The sequence below is a fragment of the Strigops habroptila genome, chromosome 8 (genome assembly GCF_004027225.2).
Source record: "Strigops habroptila isolate Jane chromosome 8, bStrHab1.2.pri, whole genome shotgun sequence".
Taxonomy (NCBI): domain Eukaryota; kingdom Metazoa; phylum Chordata; class Aves; order Psittaciformes; family Psittacidae; genus Strigops; species Strigops habroptila.
In genome coordinates, this window is record NC_044284.2 from 45,228,804 (window position 1) to 45,252,554 (window position 23,751).

Below are 23,751 nucleotides of genomic sequence, written 5' to 3' on the forward strand. Positions count from 1 at the left end.
AGTTGGGGCTGTTCAGCCTGGAGAAGAGAAGGCTGCATGGAGACCTCATAGCAGCCTTCCAGTATCTGAAGGGGGTCTATAAGGATGCTGGGGAGGGACTCTTCCTTAGGGACTGTAGTGGTAGGACAAGGGGTAATGGCTTCAAACTTAAACAGGGGAAGTTTAGATTAGATATAAGGAAGAAGTTCTTTACAGTGAGGGTGGTGAAGCACTGGAATGGGTTGCCCAGGGAGGTTGTGAATGCTCCATCCCTGGCAGTGTTCAAGGCCAGGTTGGACAGAGACTGGGACCACATGGTTTAGGGCAAGGTGTCCCTGCCCATGGCAGGGGGGTTGGAACTAGATGATTTTAAGGTCCTTTCCAACCGTAACTATTCTATGATTCTATGATTCTATGATCATAGCTCCATGATCTTATTTGCACAAATGAAAAAAAGAACCTCTCCCCATCAAAAAAACCAAAACAAAACAACCAAACCCAAACTAATTGCCTACACTTAAAGAGTAGCTCTCATTTTAACATGCACATTTTTGTTCAGTCACAATCTTGGCAAAAGATATTGAACAATCTTTTGTTTACTAAAACAGGAAAAGTGATTCTTGTCAATAGTATGGTGGATAGATATAAGATTGCCACATGGCCACAGCATTTACAATTGACCTTTGTTCATCTCAGTCAGAAATACAAGTCCGTTTCTTGATTGCTATGGGAAAATGCAAGGATGTCTAAGTTGACATGTACTTCAGGTATCAGTTAGGAAAAAAGTATTTCTCTGACCAATCACAGAGTGCTGACGTTTCAGCTAAGATACTTACACATCTCTCTTAATGTTTCAGTACAGTTCTGAAAGGAAGAGGATATTTTTCTTTCGATGATAATTTTGGTTTATCTCTAATATGAAGTTCTAGACATCACAGAAAAAAATCTCTAAACAAAAGACATACTGAACATTTGTGACCACGGTCACACAAACATGACCTAATCATATTTGTATTTATATTTTTTTATACCTCAGAAGTGACCTCTTCTGATTAATGAATGATTATATTGAGTTTTATGGGCCACAAGAAGCCATGTCAAAAAGGGTTCTAGCTTGCCTTTCAGCATTTTTTTATTCTAGCAGGGCACCTCACAATAATAGGCAAAGAAATCTGTGTTTCTACACCCCTAGCCACTGCAGTATGATTTTAAATCAGAATTTACTAACATGCCCATTGAATATTTCATATCGACAAAACTTAAGTCCTTCAGTCTATCAGTATTACAGATTTCTAGACATATCTTCCTGAAGCTGATGAAAACATAGAAGTTGTAACAATTTTCATTAATAATTGGTTTGTTGATTCGGTTTGGTTTTGCATTATGATTTCTGGTGATACTATTTCTTTCAGCATTCCTGTACTTGTTTTTAATGCCAGAAGATGGTTGTTAGGAAGTGTATCTTAAATTTTAAGTGCACAGATAATTTGAAACTGATGTTAGTGGAGCAGTTCACTAGATAGTTGAATCAGCCTTCAGTCAAACAAATATGCCTATTTCCTAGGCCTATTTCATAGCCTAGGAGTCAAAGTTGTTTTTTTATGTAGGATTAATCGGTAAATGCCAGGTAACACCAGAATGTTTCCTGGAAACCATATACTGGGTTGGCAGGTGGCATGAAAGACTGGTTAGCAATTAGCAACCTATATTTTGGGAAGACTGCTTAGCACAAGAGCTGCTGTCCCGTCAGCCTAAAAGGGATGTGATCTTCACTGTACCATCTACCTATTTGTATTTGTAGTGTATCATTTGGCAGGTGACTGCCTTTCCCCCCAGTCATTGTTTTGGGACTGACTACTGAGTGAGTATGGTCAGTCCACCAGTTTGGGTGGTAAGACGGAAGATATATTTCATAGAAGTTACAAGGAATTGTTGATGCATTTGATATTTTACCAATATGGAAAGCTGATTAATTTGATGCTGTTATTCATTTGATTTGTTCATTGCTTTGTTGTTCATTTATAACTTTGAGTTGCCAATACAAGGGTATGCCTTGTGCTACTTAGCAGTCTAGTTAAGAAACTGTATGCAATTGAAAACTTACATGGTTTGACTCTTTATTTCCTAGATGGCATTCTCTGAACTTGAGGAGCCCTAAGAGTAAATAAAAGCTGCTATATAATCTTTTGCTTGAGAAGTAACATCTCTTGTGACTATGGCCTGTATAGTTACAAACACAGCTGCTTCTCTATGTTCTTTTACTACTCCTCCTCTTTTTTAAAGTGGTATCAGAATTTTGGTGACCCAACATGATAGTAACAATTCACTGGCCAGGGTAGAAGCTGATCAGCTCCTCAGAAAAAAGGCAAAAAAAAAAAAAATCTATACTCATCAGAATGGTGAAAAGTTTTTTTCAAGTTTCTAGGCATCTTAGGTATCCTCTTGATTTCTGATCCTGTTGAAACCAAGTAGAGTTAGGTTCTTAGGAAAGCTTTAAATCTGTCCACATAAAGATGATTTTAGTTCCCTAGTATTTGTTCAGACAAAACTGGGCTTCCCTTGGACAAATTGTTCATGTCCCTGAATTTCGACCCTCTCAATTTCCAAGTGGTCTTTACACATAGTGGACCAGGATGGTGAAACAGTGTTAAATGCAATCTCAAGTGTCATGTTTCATCCTTTCCCTGCATTTTCTACATGTCTGTACCTTGCTGTGAGTTTCTACTAGATGTCTCCTGGAGGTCTCAAGGGCTTCATTTCTACTTGAAGCACAATGCTTGCTGGACACTTGAGATGATTTCATGACTTGGGCTACTTTAACAAAGGTCATAATCGTACCACAGGATGTGTATGGATAATTGCATTGTCCTGTAAGTTACAAAGCCCTGAAGTTTCTAGACGATCTACGAAGTATATTCTGACATTTTGCCTGAAAGACGGTGAAGTGAGCAATTCAGACTTCATCTACAGACCTTCTTTGCGGTCTCTGACAAAGGATGAAACTAGAAGCAGAATAATTACCTTCAGGAAATATGAAGTGCCTTCCTTTTTCTGAGTAGTACATGTGTTTCTGAGTGTTATACTTTAATAAGATGCCTTTCCAAAAGCATTTAATGAAGGAAAGATGAAAGCTAATGGAGTAGTAGTTGAATGTTGCTTTTTCCTGATTTAAAATATGCATTCGTTTTCTTTTTACCTCTACCTTATGTCCATATATCATTTTGCCTTAGTGCCTATAATGAGAGTAGTGATGTGCAACTCTGAAAAGTGTTCTCATTATTTTTACCTTACTATCACACAACTCAAGATACGTTGTATCAAAGATGCTACATAAAAAGCAAATTAAAATTGAATTGCAGTAAAGCTACTAAAAGAAGTTATTGCACTTCAAAGAGTTCACAAGTAAATATGTGGTTGGATTACACAATTAAGGACAAAGAATAAGTATTAATGTGCTGGTTTGTAACAGCTGTTGAATGCATGGTTATGTGTACTTCATTTGGTACATTTAGTTGCAAATAATATTGGTGATTCATGTATTTTCAAGGCTGCCTCAGTGTGTGGAAAATCTTTTCACTTTCCTATGAGATGGGATGGAGTAATAGTTTCTTCTATGCATATGATTCAGTAACGGGGTGGTTGGAAATAACTTCCTGTACTACCACTATTTTTGTGGTTTTATGTTTCCATAGCTTTTATGGAAGAATTCAATAACTGGAGAGGGAGTAAGGCTGGTATTACGGACTTTTCAGAAAGGCAATTCTGCAGTAGTTTGCCCTCTAAAATGACTTAACAAGAATCATTTGGTACATTTAGAGAATTCAAAAGATTTTGAATATAATACTTCATTGATTCTGTTGCTGGGAAAATGGAAATTTTACAGTGCTGCTGATATATCTTCTAAAGCCAGGCTTGCTTTTGCGTTATGAAAAGCAAAATGTTCTATTTTAATTATTTCACTAGTGTACTTCATGCTATAATATTTAGGAAATATCTAATGCCCTGATCCTGTGAAGTACTAATCAGTGTTGGCTTCTAATGAAGCTATTGGGCTTTGAGATAGCTTTGCCAAAAGAAGTAGAAGTAGAAAGTAACATAAAACCCTGCAGTATTTACAGTTCTCCTGCAACTGATGTGGGTGCGGACTGAAGCTTTAAGAGTTATAAAGGAGAGACAAATAGTTGTGACCAATATGGAAATCCAACCTTGTCCTCACAGTATGTGCATTCTTCCCCAGAGCTGCTGGTTGATACCTGTCCTTAACAGATGAAGAGCTTTGAACCTTCCAGTGCTATACTATTTCATGATTGAAAAATATTGTGTGTCCATCTTTTGAAGTCCAGATGAAATACTAATAGTGCTAGTGGCAGAAAAAACTGCAAAAAAAAAAAAGGAGTAACAAAGGGCTGCATGAGAAAATTACTGTTCTGTCCTCATTCTCTTTACAGACCTGTTATCTGCGCTTAACCTACCCCATCTCGGCATCTACCTTGAGAGAGAAAGTGATTAAGAATATTAGCACAATATTTCTGGGGGAAAAAAAAAAAAATAGAGTTAAGAGATGGAAATTTAAACTGTAATTGAAAGTTTGATGTTGAGATCTTCACTGTATTAATTTGCCGTTCTTGTTGCCATCCTGGAATACAAGAGAATGGTAAAAGACTACTGATTCTTACACTGGTTTGTGTGTACTGTTTTTTCTCTGATGTAAGAGCTTGAGGACTAGCAACCTTTAAAAAGCCATTCATTTTAGGGAGCTTAATTCTCATTTCCTAGACACACTGTGTCAGGTTTCTCAGACTTTCATAATAGTTTCCTTTTGCGTTTCAGCATGGATTTGAGATTTCCCAGCCTGAATTCATAGTATTGTTTAATCATGAGCTGGATCTAGACAAACCTATTGATTATCAAGCTGGTTCTATATAATCTTTGCTGGATTTGAATACAGTCAACTGAGTGCCTGAAAACTTTCAGTTAATCAGCAAAGTTTCTCAGCATATCGTCACATGATGTCTAGTGAAGTACATTCAAACCATATGCAGACGTAAATAAGATTAATTCAGAGATGTGCATTTATAGAGTACATTGATTTGTAGTGAAAACTGGCCATGTGTATCTATAATGTCAGTATGGATTTTTAATGAAAAGCAGAATATCTTGACTTTTCTTGCATATAATAAATTATTTCTGCTTTACTTTTGTACATTTTGTATTTTAAGCTTTTTGATTTTTTTTTTTTTTGTCAACTACAATAATCTTGTATGACTTGTATACCTCTCTAGGTATCAGTCCTTATTCTCAAAGGTTTCTGTAAGAAAGTATTTAGGCAAGAAACTGCTTGGGCATCTATCAGCATAAAGTTATATTATTAACATCAGTATTGTTATTAATAACAATAATTGTAATGTAATACATTAGTAACATTTATTTAATAAAATTAATAATAGTTTAAGGTGGCTAGATATAATTTCAGTCATTTTAATGAAATCTTTTTCTGAGTGGAAATTAACTTAGTTAACATTGCCCAAGAATAAAAACCTGTCACTTTCTGGATTTAGTGATTTAAAAAAAAATCCTCAGTTTTAAACCTCAGAATTATTGGCAGTTCTGTGAGTCTACTCAGGCTATACACTTTATCACATAGGGCTTACGGTAAGGATCTACAATTTAGAAAGGCCAGATGGCTAACGCTGCAGCCTTTCCAGAGGTTACTACTGAAGATAATATCAGTGCAGCAGTAATTATCCTCAGGATTTTGTGTGGCCTTTCTGAAGTGTACCAATTAGTGACACTTCAGCCTGAAAAGAGGTGAAGCATTCTTTCTGGCAAATTAACTTGTTGCCAGGCAATAGGAAACTGTGTGTATTTCCTGGTCAATTACAGACTTCCTTAGATAATTGAGATTCTTATCAGATGTCAGAAGTCTTCGCCTGAAGCTACCTTGGTATGCTTGGGAAAGGAAAAATAGAACTTGTAGCTTCTAAATTTACTCTTTGCTCTGAGGTGAAATGCCTCTGACATGAAACTCAGGACATGCATTCAGAGGCCATATTCAGGAAGCAGTCAAGACAGCCATTTGTGGTGATATCTCTGAATATATCTAATAATGTTTCAGCTGTGATTAAAAGTCAGATACAATGCAAAGCTTCTTAATAAATGGTATAGATGTATTATAATAATGCTATAGAAAGTATGCCTGCCCTAGGATGCTATGTTCAGCTCACGCCTCTCCATCCCAAGAGATGTAAAAGACATTTGGAGATATTAATCAAGGCTCTGCCTGACACACAGAGATGGAATAATATTGGCTGACTGACAAAATTATCATGTCTGTCTGTAGCTCTGACACTACATGGACAGCCCAGATGCCATGAATCAGCCGTTTTACAACACAGCAGAAGTTTTAAGTAAACCATTAGCTTTGCCAACCTACAACTTCTCTGCTTGTCAGCCAGATCTTTCAGACTGATTAGGAGCATATGAAACTCCTGTGTGACGCAAGATTGAAAAGATCAAGACTTCTTCCTTGAGAAGAAGTGGCACAAGTGACAAATGAAAGAGAACATGGCACAAATATACATGGTAGTGAAGACAGAGAGAAGTAAGTGCGAATGTTACCTCTTCTGACCAAAGTAAAACTGAGGATGGCCTGATGGCATGGAAAGGTGGCTGTTGCTGATAAAGGGAAGGAAACACCTTGTCTGGCAAAAGCCAACAGAGGGTGACACAGGAAGCGATAGAACTTGTTGATCATCAGTATTTTGGGGGCCCAGGGATATTCAGAAGAAAAGATTGAAAATATATGTAAAAAATAACAAAATAACATCAGTCATTAAGTTAATAAGCTATTAAGCTAATTAATTTAACGATTTTAAACCTATTGTAAAGTGATATAGAGTCTTGGAAGACGTGCATCTTTGCTTTCAGAATATAAGCAAATGGTCATTCCCTATGAGAAAGGAAGAAATTCCCCACCCATAAGGGGTTAAGTTACGTTCTAATTTATGGTAAAAGGGATTGTCTGAATGAAGAAAGGGAATGCAAAGCATCCAAGGTCCTGTTCAGTCTGACAAATCACAATGAGTAAAAGTCAGTATATGAACGCATAATTTTCCACTGTTGTTTGTCCTTCCCAGTTAAGAATGTTAAGCATTTCTGTTTGTAACGGTTATCTCAAAAAAATCCACAAAACCATGAAACATATATAATGCAAACAGTTCAGTTCGCTTTTTCTAATAGCAGAATGAAATAAAAAATGCATTAATGAAACCAAAGAATCTGTTACGATATCAAGCACATAGGTAGAAAGCAGCTGGAAAAGTAGCTAGATGTCAAGAGAAAACATAAAGGAAAAAGAAAAATCAAGACTACATCCCAATTTAACTCTACCTTGCGCAGTTTTAAAGGCCACTCCAAAGCATCTTAGGCAGACTCGTGCTAAATATTAGACTAGCACTCAAATAATCTCATTACTGAACCTTGTAGAGGCAAAGGTGACCCTGATTCACTGAAGAGGTTACTTGTATCAGAATTTCAGTCTGGATGGAGAGTAAATTCATGGCCTTCTGAATCTTCTGTACTGGTGGCCAAAATATGGAATGGACTCTTACCAATGAAGTAACAGGATGAAGGGGAGAAAATCTCCCTCTGAAAGAGAGCTAATCAGGAGTTGCCTTCCTAACTGGAGAAAAGAAAGAACCAGAATTCAGCTCACTTTGACTACTTCAAGTGTAGTCCCTTCTCTCCCCCTGCAGAGAATATTATTTGTTTACTGTAAGTTTATATATTACAGCTGCTACCAATTTGTTATGTTAAATTTTAACAGTCTATGTTAATGGTGCATTGTCTACCAATCTGTTACCATTTTGTTACATGTGATTAACAGACTACATTGTTCAAATTCTCCATCAGTTTGTTGCATCGCTGCCTGCACGGTTTATGTGTCCCAAAGGAATGCACCTTATATGCAAAACCAATGATTTATTGTTAGCTTTATTAAAATCTTAATGGTCTAATCAAAGGATTATTAGTTCTGCTGCAATGAAGCTAACACTGAAAGTTCACATTGTATATGGTTAAAGCTGATAGATTTCTTCTTTGCCCCTTTGACTGATGTTATGCTCCTCTTTTTTGTGCCCCTGTGACCCCTGAGGTTGATAATTTTGGCCAGGGACAGGAGAGTTACAGCAAGTTGTTATCATCCAACGTTCTTTGCCAAGAGGTGTATCTTGCTGATGATGGGTGATTTCTTCTCTGCAGTTTTGGATTCACTTAATTTAATTTTTATCCATTTGCTAATTCATACATTTTACTTGCTCTTTGTCAGCAGTTCCATGACATGTATGAGTTTGCTAGTGTGATTTACAACACTAGGTTAATGATAGTTAGCTAGTTTGATGATAGTATGATTTACAGATTTTGGAGACTTGTTCTTTGATCTCTTTGTTACCCTAAAGGTGGTTTTATCTAGCTCCTGTGTCTGTGTTTCTTTGGTGACAAATACCAAACCCCTGATGAGTTTTTATAGTCCTGGGGCCTCCAATACCATCCTGTGTCTGTATTTTCAAGTTATCTGCTGTCATCCCATGTTTGTATTCTTGTGTGATACATTTTGTTCTTTGTTATTACTGACTGTTAGTTAGAGAAGTCTATATATAACTGTAGAAAGCTAAGCAAAAGCAAAACCAAATAACAAAATATCTAGACAGCTCTTTCTAAAGACATTTATCAGCAAGGCCTTAGGGACAGAGCTACAAGAGCTGCAAGGTGTCACCAACTGCATTTCTGCTGACTAGCCATACTTCTTTTCCTACCGTTGCTTGGTAATGTTTCATGAAAAGACAAGACTGGCAGAGCACCAGGTCACCAACAAGACTGGCAGAGCACCAGGTCACCACTGATCACTGTCTTTCCTGTATCTAGATTTTCTTCTGACCGTAGTCAAATTGAGGGTAGAGGTGGCATTTGGTCAAGAATCATTCGCTTAGATAGCTGGGAGGAATCTGATGAACCGCTCTAGATAAAGGTCATCCTTAATATGGTATTAGATGGTAATTTTTTTCAGGAAAAAAGTACTGCGTATTAAACCACAAGTTGAAGTAATGTCAAATATTCATACCTTTCTTTTTTTTCCTTTTTTTCCTATTTCGTTTGTTTACATTGACTGCAAAGTCATATAGAAAATACAATTTCTGGTTATATTACTTGCCCTTATATAACCTTTTTTCCTTTGGGGGTGGGGGGGGAAGAAAGAAAGGAAAGTGAATCTACCAGTTTTTCCTGTGTCTTTATTATGCTTTGTGTGGGTCACAGTAGGAAGAAGGGTTCTTTCTTTCACAACATCAGCAGCAGTTTCTCCCAGTTGCAGTTTGAATTTAAAAGATCTATGTTTCTTTTCTGCATTATTTTCATGATGATGGTGGTGAGAAGACTGGGGTTTTTTAACTCTGCTCTACACTTCAAATATTCAATACTTTAAAGTTTTCATCACAGTTTTTTATTTTGTATTTATTGTGAGATACATGTTGACTGTGGGAAATAAAAATGTGAGTTATAATGTCAATTTGTGAATTATAAGTAATTATTATGAAAACAGAGATGTCCTGGATATTTAGGAAAATGGGGAAGAAGAAGAAAAAGAAAGGGGAAGGGGGGGGGATTAAGTCCTTTGACTTTTTCACCCTTTTTTATCATTCATGAATAAGCTGGTAGCTTAGTAGTAGAGGTTTAGTATTTGTGCCTTGCCTTTGAGTGCCAAGAAAAGTTTCTTCTGGCTTGCTTGCCCTACTTAAACATTTTAAGATTGTGAAAAGTTGTCTCTATGACAATACTTTGCTTTATGGCAATAAGATCATTACATTTTGATACTGCTGCAGTAAAATTAGAGGATGTGATGAAGTTAACTGTAGAAAATGCTTTCAGAGCAGCATAAAAAGGTCATAAAAAACTGTCTTAACAGAGAATTTACTGGAAACTTGAGGTATGGGAAAAGCAATGGGAAATATCCTTTCCTTTTGCTAATGTGATTTAATTTCTTAAAACTTGATTATATTTCTAACAACACCAAACCCCATACCTTTTATAATACTAGTTTTCCTAAGAGTCTTTTTCAAAACAGACTCAAATCTGGAAAATTCCTGATTTGAGTTCAGTCCAGATGAAAAATGAAAAGCTGAAATTTTACTTGTGATGTTTTGAGTTTTCACTGCATATATCCTACTGTTTGAGAATGACAAATTTACAGATTTTATCCATCCTTCCTAAACTGCATTTATGCTACTTACTTACAATTAAAAATAAAAAGGCGAGCTAGTTTAAAAAATTCTGTGTATCTGACATCTGGAATCAGATCCCCTATAAAAAAATTCTAATTTCAAAATAAACTCTATGTAAGAAAACTAAATTTTTCATTGTGTTTTGTCATACTTAGCTAAAGATTATGCCCATTTTGTGAAATGATGTCAGAGAAAATTCAAGTTTACTCTGTTTATAGCAAAGTGGCATGTAAGTATTATGATCTCTTGTATCTGGCAAAACTGAAAACCTGAAGATCACAACACAAGTTAAGACTAGCTAGAGTGTCCCTTAGATGTGGAAACATTGATTTTTTCCTTATTTGTTTTTTGGCTTTTTGGTCAGTGTCATTATCAGTCCTGGAAGATTTAACTTTTTTGTTCCACAATAAATTTTTTTAGAAAATAATACGACTAGAAGAAGGAAGGGTTTTATATTAATCAAATATGCTGAGCACTGGATTCTGCTTCAGTGTATTTCTTTCATTTGATATTTAGAGAACAGTTTCATGAAGGATTTTAACCAGATTTTGATAAAAAATGGATTTCTACACTCAGTATCATAAAAATGGTACGTGAAGCAAAACGTGTTAAATTTAAACTTGAAATTGTAGATTCTGTCTTCACATTTATCAATTCCCTCCTACATTTCTTCTCTGTTTGTTCTTGTCTCATATAATCCTGTGAGATAATTCTGGGAACATTTCTGTTTAACTTCAAACTGAGAGCGGGCACTGTATAGCCTGCTCAGCTGACACTTCTATCTAAATAATTAAAGTGACTGTCCATTGAAGATTTGCAGCCTCATGACATGTTTCCCAGTCATGACAGTCAATCATTTAGGAGGTCAGCTCAACCTTTCCTGCATTTACTTTTCTGTAAATTAACATCTGGCCATAAAAATGATATTGCTGTCAGAACTAAGCTCATATACTTTAATATGCTAGTGATTGAAAATATTACATGCCAATATAAAAAGATGTTTCCAGGAAAATAGATTTTCACATCTCTTTATCCATAGTCAGTATCTCTTTAAATTCATTGACACTGATTTAGCAATACTCAAAACATAGGGCAGTGTTTGAAGTTGTCGTGAGCTTTCTTCCAATTGCAACAAAGCAAATATTTAGAGATTTGGAAAACAAAATCTACTTTTTCTTATTGCAAAAATTAAGTTTAAGTTCCTCAAACTAAATTGTTTGAGGAAGTTGTTAATTCAGAGCATTCTGTGTGAAGCTGTTTTGGTACAAAAAATTAATTATGAACATTCTTTTATACGTTATGATCTTCTTTCCCTGAGATTTTGGCGAAAATGGAAATTAGAAATACTTCGTTTCCCAGAGGAGAGAAAATAGAGAAAATATCAACTTTTAAAAGCTTTGTTGCTCTTGCTATAATTTTATTTTTAGCAATGATATGCATTGAAATGGTGTAATTAATCCCTGCTGTTTCTCTCTCTTGATCTCACACTCACCTGGCTTCCTGAGGAGTCCCCGGGCATGAGACAAATCCTCCCTCCTTACATCTTTGTGAAAAGGGACACCACCGTCCACTTTTTAATAGTTACAATCGCTTAAGGGCGAGAACCAGACTATGGATTTCCCTCCAAGCCCAGCCTCCCTTCATCAGGCAGGTTCCTCTTCCCAATGACATCTTTGCTGAATGTAAAATAGTGGCAATCATCTCCAACAGATATTGCACTAATAGGTACTTAAAGAAGTACAAAGAAAGCAAACTAACCTTGTATAGAGATTAAGATCCCTTCTGCAGTATGCCACTTGATGCCTCAGTTTGCAGTATTTTCACCCAGTCGTTCTTGAAAGAAAACAAGTGAACTGAGATGTCAGGATAGTTCCTGCTGAAGTGCTGTGGTTGCTGAAAAGGTGAGTGAGTGTGAAAATGAATTTGAGACACTATTGCAAGCAAAATGAAACCTAACCCACCAAACAACATTTGTGCATGTGTTACATGGCATCATCTTGTAACCCCAAATGCTCAATAAGGATCTCTTTCTGAAATACTTTCAGCCTCATATATTAATAAAGAAACTTTCTTTGTAGTTGGTTCTTTCTTCAAACTCTCCTAGTGAACCAGCCCCTTTCCAATCAACAATCATTCAGAGTGCTGTTAACTCTTAGATAAAAACCCTTGGCATAACCTACCTACCTACCTTCTTCTGAATTGTTTCAGACTGCAGTCTTCAAATTTCTTCTTACAGCCTAACCTATTTTTGTCAATGCCTTTACTAAAGATTGCCCTCCAGGACAGGCATTATATTATGAATCAGTCATGGCTGCTCTTTGAAATCATTAGCCTCAATTTCCTTCATTACAACTAAAAAGCTTATAGGAGTTGATCAGAAAGCAACACAGCAAAGAGCTAATAGAGGAAAAGGAACATCCTGCATGGGTAAGTATTAGTTGTAACAGAACTATTTTGGAGAATTTGTTCAACACCACAACAAATAGTTGCATTAGACCACATCAATTTCATTATCTGTCTTTTCCTGGAGGTGTCTTACACATGCCGGAGGGAAATTAAGAGTGAAAAAGAGAAAGAAACACCAAATATGTAACTGCACATAGATAATACCATGACAGAATAAGAAAGAAGGCTTGGCATATGAAACATGGTTTGATTTTAAATGCATTTTCTCCTGATAAGGCTGTTACATAATTTGCTTTGTGTTTCTGTTTCTCCATTGGTAAAATAGAGTTATTGATCATTATGCTTTGCGCCATCTTTTGCATTCTACTACTAATATATATATACACATATATGTATGGTGATAGGCACATGCATTATGATTGTAAATGAGCATGTCTGTAGATTGAAGTTCTACACATATGCTTTCAATTTATTTTTCTAAATTATTAAACTATGCTAGAAACATAGAATGGTTTGGGTTGGAAGGCACTTTAAAGATCATTTAGTTCCAAACCTCCTGCCATGGTCAGAGGCATCTTCCATTAGACCAAGTTGCCCAAAGCCACGTCCAACCTGGCCTTGGACACTACCCGGGATGGGGCAGCCACAACTGCTCTGGCAACCCGTTCCAATGTCTCACCACCCTCATAGTGAAAAATTTCTTCCTAATATGTAATCTAAATCTACCCTCAGCATGTTTTTTATTTCTGATAAATATGTGTGAAAGTCTCATCACCACAGAAAGTACATCGCAGTATTTCCAGCATCACTTTTCCTCAGTGACTACCTTTCACAAGTATTTTAAGCCTCTTTCTCAACTTCCCCCGTGATGTGTAAGGTTACTACATGCAATTCTGGTGGTTGCATTTCTTTCACAGTCAATAATTGTAGTCACTAATAAGAGACACAGAATATAATTCTCCCCAGTTCTTAGCTCATTTCCTTTGCTAGTCTTAAGATCCATTTTCCACCTATCTTATATCAAAATCATTTTGGCTGAAGGTTACTTGGGGACTCTGTTTTCATTGCTGTGTCAAAGGTGTTGTAAAAAATCTCTCTGATCTTGTTCCCAGGCTTTTGATATTTTCATGGCTACAATTTCCTTGGTATCATATATAATGTCCTATATTACATAGCTAGATCATTGAAGGATTAGTTTGCAGAACTTTGGAGGTTTTGTGCTCTATAATGCTACATGATTCTCTATAATGGCTAAAGAAGAGAAGTAATAACCAAGAAACATCAAAGTGAATTGCTGTCAGGCTGCGATATGAAATAAAAATGAGATTTATTTGCCTTGGAAACAGTTTTCTTAAAAAATAAAAATGTGGATCCAGACATTAGGTGTAGCATAGTCAGGTTGACTTCCATTTTTTATGTTAAAATATTTTTTTAAGGGTGACTACTATGGCACACCACTTGAGCATGTAGCTCCCTTAGGGCTTAACTATTTAGATGGGGTGCAACACAGAAAGCCGAAGAATAGTTAAGAACACACTAATTTCAAAAAAGTGTATTTTCCAACTGTTTCAAAAAAAGTAAACTTCAGCTGATGCTCATGAGATGTTATTGTGGAAACAGAAGCAGCTCTGGCACTAGCATATGTCCTAAAAAAAAAATTAAAAAAAATAATAATTTTTCTATTCATGTAGAGATATTTTTTGCCACCAATATCTGTTACTGTATGTAGGAAAATAGAAGGGTTGAGATAGTGGCTGGAAGCTTGAAGGTTTCTCATCACATTCAGGCAGTCAATGGATGGAACATACGATCAGAATCAGCTTTAACATTTCTTTTCTTCTTCTACAGGTTCTGCATCAAGAAAATCCACTAACCTACTAAAAAGATTAGAGTTGCAATAATCCTTTTCTTTAACCCACAGTGGTACTCAGATGTATGTTAGGTGAGACCAGCTCTGCTACAGTAAAGATATGTCTAGCTCTGAATTGTGTCAGTTTTGGAGCAACAATATATGAAACAAGCACGCAAACAGTACTTGAATTAAGATAGGCCATGTTATGTTTTTGGAAAAATGCAGACTATTAAGTGTTATTACCAGAAGCAGTTTTAATATCCTCTTGAATTAATCAGAATTCACCTTGCAGATTAGCATTCTCTTTTTCCTTTTTTTTTTTAATTTTTCTATTGCTTTTATGAGTGTTGTGTTCAGTAAGATTTATTAGAGTAATACGTTTAAAGATGTGTGTAGATTTTGTGGAAGTGCAATTCTTAGAGGTCAAATAATGCTAATTAGGACTACCAGACTGAAAAGGGAGAATATATAGGTTGTTACTTGTACAGAGATTTTCTAGGGCAGCAGAGAGAGCATGGTGGGGAAAGAACTTGTCACACATTTCTGACAGGGTATGTGATAAAGGTTACAGACAGAACAATAACTGTTGAGTTTGCTGGAGGAAGCTTATATGATGAAAAGCTTTAGAGAGAACAAAAGCAATGGGTGATAAGATTAGCTGAGTTATGTATGACAGAGGAAAAAAGCAAAGGCAGACATGCCTGCTGGTTGTCTTTGTTATTTAGAATTCTGGTATGCACCAATGTATTAAAAAAATTGCATCTAATAGGAAAAATAATGTACTGAGCAAAAAAAGTCCAGATACCATGCTCTGCAATGCACATGCTTTCCTTGTGAACTACAGAGTACACATCCACCTGAATCATGTAGTATTTATGAGGCCTGAAGTCAGATCAAGCAAAAAATCTTGATGTTTGTTTAAATACTGAATCATTCTCTGTGCTTCTGCAACCTATCTTATAAACTTGTATTTGCTTAAGATACAAAAGACTTGTTCTTTTCTATCTCCTAGTGTGTAATGGGCATGTGGATATATCTGAATATGGTGTATGTGGACTTGTGCATGTGCATTTTAATAAATTGTATTTAATGTCTAAGGGCTGTTCCTTACCTGATAAAAATGAAATGATCCAATGTAAGTCACAAGACCAAATCCATGAATATAACAATGCCATGGATATGAAAGGAGCTACTGTACTATTGAGTTCAATAGTTACGTTATGATAAACATGTATTTTCTGCCTATATATGTATATAGTCCTGTAAAAATGCCTGTGCATATTTTTGTTTATGTACATATTTCTACATGTACCTATGCATGTAGCTATATATTACTTACATACATTTTTCCTGAAATGTTATATATCCTTTCTTTCCAAAATGTGTGCCTGCAAGCAATAAGAAAACACAGTCTGAAGCAATTTATCAGAGTTACTTCTTTAGGACCTGATTTTGTTGAGCTCAGATAATGAGTTGTTTTTCTAAAGTTAGAAACTAGTTGTACTACCCAGGGATTTTAACAATAACAGTGACTGCTTCTGTCTGTGGTGGATTTAAATGTATTCACTAAATAACTTCTGGAAAATTTTAGACTTTTTTGCTTAGAAAGTAAATAAAATTAAAAGCATCCATTTCTAATTTGTTAGAAGACTGTTGTAAAACAATGCAGCAGCAATGAGGAAGATAACACATATGGTCATAAGAAGTGTTATAATGCATATGAATTAGCATAGTGTCATTTTCTCAGATCTAATATAATGAATCAGGAAAATGGTAGAAACTATAACTCTAAAACTAAAGTCTATTATAAAGCACAAGTTAATACAGGTATTTTGCCCTTCAGTGATATTAACTTTGAAATACTTCACACAGTGCTATGTAAAGGCAATATAGCACTGGATTGTGTACTACATAGAGAACAGGGTTAGATAGACCTCTCAGGGAGACCCTCCCTTTGAGTCATGAGGTTCAGAGAGGACCCCTTTGCTTTCTGAACTCCTCCTCAGAGGGGAGCTTAGATGTGGCTGGAACCAATCCTAGCCCCAGACTGGGCCACCACTTTGTGTCTAAAGAAATATATATATATGCACAATCAATCCTTTATATCACTTAGCCAAGATTTCAAGGTTAACATGTCATTAGTCACTACCATGGAGGCCCACAAAATTAAATTAGATAGGTTACAATCCCCTAAGAAAACTTAGTCTAACCAAAAAGCATTTAATACTCTGACAATATTAGTAAATTACATGTTCTAGATGCCAAATGGAATCAAATACTACACGACTGACTTAAGCTTAAGTTTTAAACCCAAAACCCCATTTCACGCATCAGTTAAGATGACAACTCTCAGTCTGGAGGAGTTGTCTCAGGCAGTGTCCCGACCCAAGGAGAGAGTCCTTGGCTGCTGACCCACTGCTCAGAGGAAGACCAGCTCAACTCTTGCCTTCTGTCAGGACCCAATTTATACCCTAGCTGAGTCTGGTCTGTGTTCAAGAAATAGGGTCTGAAGGCTCTTGGCTTTTGACCAAAGCGTGTGTCTAGCAATGGTCAGTTGTGCAACCCTGTTGTAACCAAATCAGTAGATTTTGCGGTTACCCAAGCCAGATAAAAGTCAGTGAATATCTGTTAGCACCAGGAAATATCTTTTAATTCTTCATCAGAGACCAGAGTCAGCAGATATATTTATTAGTGAGTATTGTGGCTCAACTGTCCTGTCAGAGTGGGTGCAACTGCCACACTTTTGCATAATTTTGGTTTTAGAATATGCCTTTATATAGATATCAAAGCATTTCTGACATACCATACGTCAACTATGAGCAGCTTTTTTAGCATTCAAAGTATGCTAATTTGCATGAACCTTCTAATAATTTCTGGAAGGGAGATGCAACTGTGTAATATCTCTGCTGACCGCCTTACAGCTTTGCAATGTTACTGAAGCTTCAGTTAAAATATAAATGTTTGACTGGCGCTTACCGGGGCTCTTCTCAGTGATAATTTTGTCAGTCGGTGTTGGATGCGAACTGAATCATTCACTAAAATGTAGGAAATTACATTTTGTATATCTTTTACTGTGGGAACAAATCTGACAGGCAAAGACAATGGCCTGGATTGTCCAAGGGTTAGGCACTGCAGAGAAATTGGAAAAGGTGAGATCATCCAAAGGCACTAAAGTTCTGTACAGTTTCCTATTGGACCATTTGAGGAACTGTAAATTACTAGGCAAAGTCAGATACTAATCCCAAGATTTAGACAATAATGCAATTTGCAAAAATAGGTATTAGAAAAAACAGGTAAGATCACAGATGTTGTAGAGCAATGCTATAAAGCTAAACTTGTTAATTTGATCAGTTACCAGAGCTTATAAAATGTTAAGGTATGAAACCAGATGGCATTGCTCTGGCCTGAAGTTTAGCTAAATGAGCTGACCGTGGGAAACCACTGGGCTTGACATGAAAAATCTATGGACATAGCATGTAACAAAGTGAGGTAGTGCAAAAGGTACAGACAGGGCCGTAAGGAATGGCTCTATTGCACAGGAGGGTAACATGAGAGACAATCAAGCTGCACAGATAAAGGGAGGGGAGCAATGGGGGCCTATAATCTTGGAAGGCCAACAGAGCCTTAATAACCTGTCAGTAGCATTAGATAAAGCCATGTTCACTTTGGTAACAATATCAGAAATACCAAATTTGATTGCAGATGCTGCAAGACTGGAACTAATGGGGAAAAAATAATTCAGAGCAGGATGTTTATTTGGGTGGCAGTTGCAACAAAGAAAGACAGGGGTCAAGGCTGAAGAACAAGTCTGGGGAAAGGGAAAGAAGGGTGCTGGGAGTCAGTAGCAGCCGTGTCCACCAGGCTAGAGGAGGAGAAATTCCTGGTGTGGGAGTGCCCCATGCCAGGCTGCAATGGTCCAGAAAGAAGGAATCCTTTCAATCCCAAAGCTCATAGTGGACTTGGCAGCTTCCTTTCTGCATAAGCAGCAATTCATCAAAGTGAGGTAGCTGAATATAATAAAAAGTGACTTTGTGGTTAAAGGCGGAGATGGATCTGTTGAAAATTTTGCTTCTCAAATGTTAGCAATCAATAAGAAAACAGGAATTCATGCAGTTAATAAGGCAAAATGAGACAGAGATACATTATATGGTAAGAAATGAATGAAAGACAGTGTGAGTAGACAGAAAAGAGGGAGATAAATACACCGTAAAATGAAGATGGTCAGTGATGTTTACTGGTGCTCAATAGAGGTAGTTCAATTAATACATAACAAGGCTTTCAATAAAAGCATTTCAGTCAGACACTGCAAGCTACTAGCAAACTGAAAGACAAATTCATGAACATATAACTAGGAAATGCATGATGATGATGCAGAAGTCTTGCTGAGGAACTTAATACATTTACCAAACATGGCAGTGCAACAGGAATAGCCACTTGTCGCATGTCACTTGAAATAGCTTAGCAAAAAAAAAGGGGTGGGGTTTAGGTTTTTTTCTTAATACTTGCTACCTATGGTGCCACTTCACAGCAAGTTTATAAGAAAAGACTAGTCACTGCCTGATGTTCAGGTAGAATACTAGTGGAGGTGTTCACAAAGGCTTATTTTAGTCCTGCAAGATTAGTCAGCCTCTCTTGTTCAGGGCAAGAACTTATGCCTTCTGGGAGATAGTCTATCTTCACATACAATTAAATAAACCCAGTAAAATGTCATTAGGCGTAAGAGCCCTGCTGAGCATTACCCACCCTAACCCTCCTCCCCTTCAAACCATGGTGACTGTCTCTAAACTGCTACTATGCTATTGTCATTGAACAAAAGCTGGCCAGTGTCTGAGGCAGAGAATTGGGAAGTGAGAGAGAACTCAGCCACTGCTTTCTCTATAACCTACTCCTGAGACAGTACTGCTGCAGATGAACTGTATGTGAGGGCTTGTCAGAAAGCTCCAAGCCTGCCAAAAAGTAATGCTGAATGAAACCTTTCAACAAAGCTGTTGTGCTTGTGAATCTGGTGGGGAGAGATCTTCAGGTATGAAATGGTGACATGGAAAGGGCTTTACGCTCTTCAGTAGAACGAAAGGCTGATGATGCAGAAAACTTGAACCATCTACAGGATGAAATGAGAAAGGCCTAAAGGGACATGTTGAAAAGTTAAAGTGACCTTACTGATTTACAGTGGCCTGTTGTGAGAAGTGAAGAAATGATGCATCATATTGATATTGAAACCAAAGACATACTTCAAATACAAGTAAAAATACATGTGCCATGGAAATATATATAAATATATGTGCCAGTCATTAATGAGTAAAAATGCAGGTTTAAGCAAGATTAAAATAGTGATTGGTGATGTCTGCTGGATGAGATGTGGTTTCTATCAATTAGAATCAAACAAATACAAGCAATGTATGGATCCAGAATGGTTTGAACAGGTTCCCAGCTGAGCACAACTTAGTCAATTTTTCTTTGGGAATGCAAGCTAAGTTTTTTGCTGTTCTTATTCATTTAACTCTATAAGATACATTTTAGGGTCACCACTGGGCAAAGGAAGATGAAGAAGAATATATCTGGGGTTTTTGACTGGGATGGAAATAGTTGGTAAAGGTCCTATGCCTTTGTGAAAAATGGTCAAAAGTGGAATGACAGACAATGACACTACATTCTGCATTTCCTCAATAGGAAGAGTCCTGACATTGAAACAGCCAGACCGAATAATGTTGGGTGTGCTGGACACATAAAACTATGACAAAATATAGATGTGTGGGTGTTTGTGTGTGTGTGCACTTCCAAATAAATTATCCCCTGACTGGGAAAATTCCATGTGATTAATGTCCACTCACATCTATGCCGAGTCCTTTTTGACTTACAGGGTGTAATGCTGTGCTTTCATCACTGCTTGAGAACATCCAGAACTGATGCTTTCAAGGAGTGCTAGCTGAGGTGGATCACGTATTACACAGTCAGCATCAATGAAAAGCACCCAGAGCAGGAAAGCTGCAGGTGGAAAATCCACCTATGTCTGAAAAGACCATCAGACAAGGAACTGCTTTGAGAACAATGAGCTGTCAGAAGTGCAATTGGTCCAGCAGTAATTACTGAGCTTTGTCTACACAGACAACTGAAAGTTGTGACAAGCAATCCTCTTGGCTGTCAGATATACAAACTGTGCACTCTAATCTCCCACCTCAGACTCTACATGTGAGAGACTTTCCACAACCCTCTGTGAGCCTCTATGAGACTCCCCTTTGTCTCTCTGGCCATTAATTGCATGAATGACAGTTTGTGGTAACATTTAGTTAGCATCACTTTCTTTACATTCAATTAAAGCAGAATAAAAGGTACACATATGGAAATAGCAACTGGTATGATGAAGGGTCTGGTGTACCATGTGACAAGAGCGCTACTTTTTTGAAGACTTCAGATCTGCTTTCAAATGAACACCTTTACAAAGGATCATCATTTTTATTTGCAGTTCTCCTAGTCTCTCAAAGTCTGTGTAAGATTTTCTGTGTTAAATTTCTGGTTTAGGGGAAATAAATATATTCTGAGTATGTTTTTCTTTAGTTTTGTAAAGAACATTTGTACTTCTAAAAGGCACATTAAGAATAATGGAATGAATTATGTGGTCTGTGGCAGTTTTGGCTGAGTAATGAATTCAGGATTTTGGAATAACAGTGGTAAGGATGAATATCTCATCAAATGGTCATTTTAAATCCCCAGAGCACCAGAATGTTCTGACCCATTTAGTAATGGGGGAATAAATATTGTTTAATCCTAATCACTTCATTATTACTCCAGTACCTTAGCTATTTATTAAAAAGATCTCTGTTTAGGCAATATTAAAAAAAAGAATAAACAAAAAAGCCCAGGGCACTGCTTCACTCCCAAACTAAGCCTTTGTCTCCTGGGAGCAATTGACGTCAAGTGTCTTCATGAGCCTGTAAGCCCACACAAGAGTGAACAGTGGTACATTCCTTTTGTGAGCCTTTAGCTTTCCACCCTTAACAATGAATGAAATTATGACACCACAATGAAATACTCAGACATGCATTTAACTGTGGCAATTGTCCTCTCCCATCACAAGGCACTTGGCTGTGGGCCCAATCCTGAGACAAAGTTCATTTCAGATGACAAAAACTGGCAACCAGTAAAGACGCTGCCTCTGGAAGATGATAGACAGTAGCCTTCTCCTTACTTCACCAGCATTCAGCAGTAAATCTATCTTGATCACCTCTCCAAGCCATGAAGAAGCACAAAAGTGAAGCATTCTTCACCCCCTCAAAATAGGCAATTTTAGGCCCAGGTGATGTCTTAACCCTATTCTCAGCCCTGGAAATCTGAAGATAAGGTAAATTGGGGCACCTTTCTTCCCACAAAGAAACTTCACCCAAAGTGACACATGCCAAGCTCTTATTTCACAGCATCACACTCTTAAAAAGCTCTTTCTGCTCTTTCAACCTTAGCTGAATTTCCTTAAGAAAATTTGATCCAGGGCTATCATCTTTCAGTGTTAGACTCTGAATCCATTCTCAGTGTTAGATAACACTGTTGAACCCAAAAGGTGCAGTCCTTTGAATTTACTGCCGCAATTTCACCTCTTGAACCTTTTGCTACGTTACCTAACACAACTAACCTCAAACTCAGTCCCAAGTCTGCCCAGGCCACAGCTCCTTTCCTTTTGGTCTTGGTCTAGATGAAAACATCAACCTTTTTCCTAATTCTATACACGTCAAAAAAAAAAAAAAAAAAAAAAAAAAAAAAGAAGAAAAGAGAAACTTTATGCAGATGCTAATTATTTTCTAAGATGAACTAGTGTGCAGTCCCAGGTAGATACAGAACTATAATTCAATGATTTCTCACCAAATGAAATATTTCTTTGACATCTAACCCTTCCTTTGTCTGTGAACCTGAGGAAGGTCTGTAACAGTCTGCACAGGCTATTACATAGGCTTAACCAAACCCAAGGCTAAATCTGACCTTAGGGACTAACATTTCCCACTGATACCATTATTGATTTTGGGACCAAACGACATCTTTTACTTCTTCAACTCCAGGAATGTACAATATTAATTTTACCTTATGAACTCTAAACTTTCCTTTCATCTGAGTCTGACTCAGTGCATCAAGGACTTTCTGCCTAAAAGTTCTTTGTGCTTAACAAATGTCAGCTCTCTTCCAAATCATCACAGCTCTCTTGACATGAAATGCTAAGATCCTTTGTGGACTCTTTGTTTTCTTATCACGAACAACATATACAACCTAAAATCTAAACAGTTGCTATGGGAGACAGCTCCTTCTGTTAAATCAACCATTCAGTTTCAGGTCCAAGTAACACCCAGTATCTTCCTCAGCCTTCAAAGTATCAACATACTGAAGTAAACTCGTCCCTTGATCTTTTAGGTTTTTTGACTCTAAGTTAAATCTTAGCAGAAGCCCTGAACAGAGTCTGGGCAAGAGAAAACACTTCCAACTAGTAACCCAAAAATATATATAAAAAAATTCTCCTCTTGAGTGGTATTTTTTTCTAATCCTGATCTAAATCTGAACCCTTATCTCAACCTGACACTGTAGAACTACTGAATTTCAAGTTCTCACTGCTAAAAGAAAGTGCTTTTAAATGGCATAATATTTGAATTTACAATCAAAGTAATTTTACATGCCTTTCTATTGAGTACCAAATGAGTAGGAGAGAAATAGATGTATTTTAGCTTTGATAGCTGCAATCAGCTCTCATCTGTTTTCTGAAAGTTAGATTTTGTAATGACCTGATTAAGCAGAAAGATCATTAGCTATATTTGCTGGTATAGTTCTCTTTTCCTCTCTCAGTACTTCATTTTTTCTTTTAGACAGTTTTCAGGTTTTGCTTCAGAATACCATAAATTTCAGGTAAATACAGTGCAAAACATTTCTGAATTGCCATAAACAACACTTACGGATGTTAAAGCCATATTCTGTTTCCTGTTCTGAATCTGTTTTGTCTCTGGTGCCACAATAACCTGTCTCACTCATATGCACAGTGGCATTGCTAATTGTCCTTAACTGAGACTATTCGTATCTAATATGCCAGAGCGGTTTTTTGCTGAATTTTGATTGTGTGCATACTGATGAGGGAATCCAGACTCACACATTATACCTGCCTATTGCTGTTTGGACAGTCACAAACAATACAGCATGAGAGACCTCCTCCCTTTATAGGCAATATTTCCAGACTCACATAATTGTCAACAGTTATCTAAAGATTTTAATATT